General features: G+C 43.0%; 1 long non-coding RNA gene across 1 annotated transcript; it reads left to right on the forward strand.

Moving 5' to 3' along the window:
• The first annotated feature begins 341 nt into the window (after window positions 1-341).
• Window positions 342-4,519, forward strand: LOC310881040. Its single transcript, XR_014572077.1, has 3 exons — window positions 342-579; window positions 1,632-1,797; window positions 2,378-4,519. It is a non-coding gene; the product is annotated as an uncharacterized lncRNA (long non-coding RNA).
• The last annotated feature ends 264 nt before the right edge of the window (window positions 4,520-4,783 follow it).

The raw sequence follows: 4,783 nt of genomic DNA on the forward strand, positions 1-4,783 counted from the left end.
GTAATATATTACATTAAGCACTAACACAAGAGCTTTACAGAGACTAAATAAAGGGCATGTACTATATTTCTGCTGTGGTGCTGTCACGCATGTCACTAAGTAGCAGAAACAGACCAGTTTGCCATTTTCTAAAATGGAAAATTTTTAAAAGCACAGAAAAGCTGGATCTAAGATCCAGCAGCAAACAGAGGATCATTCAGCAGCTCACCACCAGAAAATATTGACCGAAGACGTTTTGGCCACAAGCAGAGGATGCGGGGAGCTTCAGGATACTCAGGGCCGTGGGGTCCAGCACCCCCTAGGATGCAAAGCCCAGGCTGCAGGGAAAAACTGTGGTGGAGGAAGCCCGAGTGAAGAGGGGTGCCTGGGATCCTGCTGCCAGGAGCCGGGAGCACCAGTGAGAGACCAGAGCCAAAGGCTGAAGTTGTGACCGAACGACCTGGGAAAAAGCAGAAGTTTTGTTGTGCTTGTTCCCACCCATGCAGTCACCCAGCAGCTGGCAGAAAGAAAGAAAAAAAACAAATTTACTTGCTTGAAACAGGATTGCTTTGATTGAAAGCTGTCAGAAATGCTGCTGCTGTGAGTATTGGGATGGGGAAAAGAAAAGTAGTCATTTATGTATTTAGCCATTTATTTAAAAAGTCCCAGCTTCAGAAAGGTGCACAAGGAAGGACTGGAAACCCCTGCTCTCACAACCAACCCAGCGGACGCAGAGACTGCAGTTCTGCCCACCTTGCTGTGGTTCTTGCCCTAGGGCAGGGCTCCCTCCTGCTCTTGTCTGCACAGCTGCAGGAAGGATGCCTCGGGAGCATTAATTCTGTTGCATCAAAATCAATGCATGACTTTGGCACTGAGGGTCTGAGAAGGAGAGTTTGGTATTGCTGTGAAAGGTGCTTACCTCTGCAGCTGCGGCAGCTACTAGAGGTCTGCTGCTGAGCAAAAAGCAGCTCATTTTCCTCTGCTGTGCAGAAATAGGTGGTAAGGAAACTAGAAGGGGAATGGTTATCTCCAGAAAACTGCTGAATTCTCAGAGACAAATAAAATGAAAAATATCTCATTAATGCAGGGGGAAGTTAAATAAACCTTTGAAATTATACAAAATTTTACAACTCAATAGGCAAAGTAGAAAAGCTTGGAATTTCTTTCCTCACAACAAGGCAGCAGAGTGTGGTTTAGCTGAATAGCTCTGCCTCAGACTTTCCCTCTCTTTATTATCAAAGCAACATGAAAAGTGTACGAGCTTGGTCAAAAGAGAAATGACTGTGCAGCCTTTCTTCTCCTTGAGTTGTGCCTTTGTGCATGACTTATTTCAGTGTTCTCAACGGTATTGAGGAACAGGATGCTAGACAGGATGAAAAAGTGCATTTCAGTAGTGGTTTTGTTCAGATCAGGAATGCATCTTGAAGCATTTTCTTCCAGCTGTCTGTGCTGACATGGTCGGTTTGCATTGCAGAGTGGTCTCAGAGTTAATGAACGCAGCTCTTGGAAGAAATGAGAGGAGTGCTCCCACTGCCAATGGGCATTCAGGCCGTCAGACAAGGCTGGAGTAAATCTCCCCCAGTTTCTGAATAATGTGGGCATTAGGTCCTCAGCACCAACTGTTTCTCTCCATATGTATCTTCTAATTGCAGTGCAGACGCAGCTCTAGGCTATGGAAATGTCTTCAGTTGCCATCCCACAGCTCCCTGCCTGCCTCTTTGGAAGATCTGTAACCTTCCCTCATTGTGAGGATTGATAGTAGGTGCCTGTTAAGTTCTTTGCAGAAGAAAACAGCTGCTTAAAAAGCAATTATTATTGGTAAGTGCACATGGTACAACCTATTGCTGTCTTTCTCCTGAATAAGTGATGCACAGAAATCCCCTGAGAGGCAGAGTCATTAAGGAGCTATCTAGATACATATGCTTTTGCAAGTCTTTCATCTAGCTCAGAGGTGGGAATGCAAATTCTGAAACTTGGGGACATCCTGTGGCTCTGTAACACTCCCTGCGAGAGACGTGCTCACCAACAGATGAATAGATCCCGCTCATTCATATTCCTCATTTACTCATGTAACATTTATGATATGGATAATGTTCCCCCATCAATAAGTAATTAATAATAGCTCAGCGTGAGGTGCAGCTAGAACTCACAATTATCCTTGCTTGTACTTAACCCTTTCAGTGCAACTGGGCCTTGCAAATGGGGCAAGGGGCAGAGGGAGGCAGCCCTGGGCGCTGGGTGTCTTTTGTCACGCACACCGCGGTCACACTGGCCCCTGCTCTCACCCTCTCCACAAGCTCTGTCTTGCTCTGGGAGCAGAAACTCTTTAAGGTCAGGAGCCTTGAAAGTCCATGCTTTCAAGGAAGGACTCATGCTCTGCCCTGTTTCTCTCTCAAAGGTCTGTGCCACCGTCCACCGCCTCCCTGAAGACGTCAATACCAATAACACTGGTCCTAGTTAATTTTATGCAGTCCTTGGAGCTTCTTCTTTGTTGGGATGTGAACTCTGCTTCAAGGCGGTGTTTTCCACATTATATTTTTTTCTTCTCATTATTTCTTTTTACCAGGTTGATTTGTCTCAATGTGTTTTTTTCTCTGTCTGATCATCACATTTTGGGGGAAGATCATATCTGCTTCCTGGAATTGAAGCCTGTGTAAAGATTTCCTAGCAAGTCTTTTTTAGATATAACAATTTTAATAAGCACTTTTCAGATCCATTTTGAGACTCCTGCTTGCTTCAATAGCTCTGCTACAAAGACTCGTGGAAGATTTATCTGAATAGATGCAGTCATAAAAATAGTTTTTTAAACTGTAGAATGAGTTTTCTTAAATTACAGTGTGATGTCAGGAATGAAAACGGTTGCTGCTGGTGCCAGAGACAGGGAGGGAAGGGGGAGAGAAAAGAAAGAAAGCACCAGTGATGAAGCCCAGCGGGTTTGGTGCAGAAGTATCATACCTTGCAGCAGCTTGTGCCAGTCGTCTCTAGGAAAACCCACACTGGGCACATAAAAAGGATCTGCAAAAAAAAAAAAAAAAAAATCCTGCCTTGTTCTTCTGAAAACAAAAGGGAAAGGTCTGGATGGCTTCATTGTCAGGCCAGTAAATATGAGGATGGAAGTGTGGAGAGCACTTTGAGTGATGGCCTGGGGTGAGGGAGGAGCGAGGATCTTGGGACAGGAGTGGAGCAGTGCTGTGGCTTGGGGAAGGGGCTTTGCACGCAGCAGCACGCTGCATTACAAGGATGCACATGGGGTGTGCTTCTGAGGGGACTGATTGCAGCACTGGGACCCCTGGCCCTGGCCTTTGCTGTAGCAGAAGTACAGGAGCCTTCTCTATTCTGACCCCAGCCCTTAGAGAAATGAGTCCAGTCTTTCTTTCCACGTACTTGGAAAAGTGTTAGGTTGGACCCTAAAAATGTTAAATGGCATTGTGCTGAAGCTGAGCACAAGCTTGGTCAAAATTAAAACATTTAACTCAGAAAGAGAAAAGGGAGCATGGGTGTGGGTATATATGACAACTGGGAAAAATGCCTGTCAACAAGTTATTATGCTCATTTTCCCTAGCAGTCTTCATTTACTCATCACCTCGTACCTAGGAGAGATCAGTTTGCTGTTGGGAGCTGCAGGCATCACCTCACACCAAAGACAAATAATTAGGAAATGCAAAAGTCCTCTAGTGTGTGAGTTTAAGATCTTGCTGTAGCCACAGTGTTCATATTTCTGAAAGTGACTTGGATAATGGCACTGCTGTCAAGGTCTCAAGGTCTGTAGACTACAGTAAATAAAGAGAAGGATGATGCAGGCAACTGTAGACATTCAGATGATCTACATTTTACCAACTTATCTCAAAAAACATTCAAGGAAGATGTTTCAGCAAAACAACAACAACACAATGCAACAAAATACATCTTTCAAAGAACACAACTCAATATTTCAGAAGATGAGATGTTTTCTAGGCTAAACAGGCAGTGATTAGCCTGCACTACAGTGAAATTGCCAGGCCAAGTCTCAGTTAGTAAGGATAACTCACATTGCTCCCCCCAGATTATAAAACCGTATTTGGAAAGTGTAAAGAACTGTTGATCTAATAATATTAAATATTTTGCTCAATTCCAATTTCAGTTGCTCCAATTCAAATGCAAAAAGCAATTTAAGTCAATATGTGCATATGAAAAGAGAAGGAAGTAGTTTAGAGTAATTATGTTGGAGAAACTCAGATTTGGCTTGATTATAGATGTTAAAAAAGAGTAGTTCCTACTGTAAGTTGAATGAATAGGAAACTTACTGAGAGAAGGACTTAACACGATGTCCATATTTCAGATTAAATTGAAAAGATGAGAAAGCAATGAAATAATTTTACTCTACTATGGTAGATTTTTCTAAAAATTGACATTACATGCTTTTTAAAAATTAATCTATTGTTTTAATTTTGGGGATGCTCTGTTGGACTGAGAGTGTGCATGCAAATAACAGAAAGAAGGAACTTGCAGATCTTAGATTCAGCAAGTTTAAGTTCAGTTTCTTAAAAATATGAGTGCTGATGGCAACGGTAGCAGCTCTTTTTCTGTGTACTCCTTCTGACGTGATTCATTTGTTTGTGATTAAAAATTTAAAAAGCCACTCCAGGCATCCTGGGAGGATTTTCTGCAGGTCCCAGTGTTTGTGTCAATGGGCCCATATGCCCATTTAGCTCATAAAAGACCTTTGTAAATCTGCCTTCTGGCACAGAGGACATTAAAGAAAGAGAAGGTCATGTCCAAACTTTGTTCCTCCATCATTGCTGCTGTAAATGTGAGACTAACTTGT

This window comes from Anser anser (assembly GCF_964211835.1).
Source record: "Anser anser genome assembly, chromosome: 1".
Lineage (NCBI taxonomy): Eukaryota > Metazoa > Chordata > Aves > Anseriformes > Anatidae > Anser > Anser anser.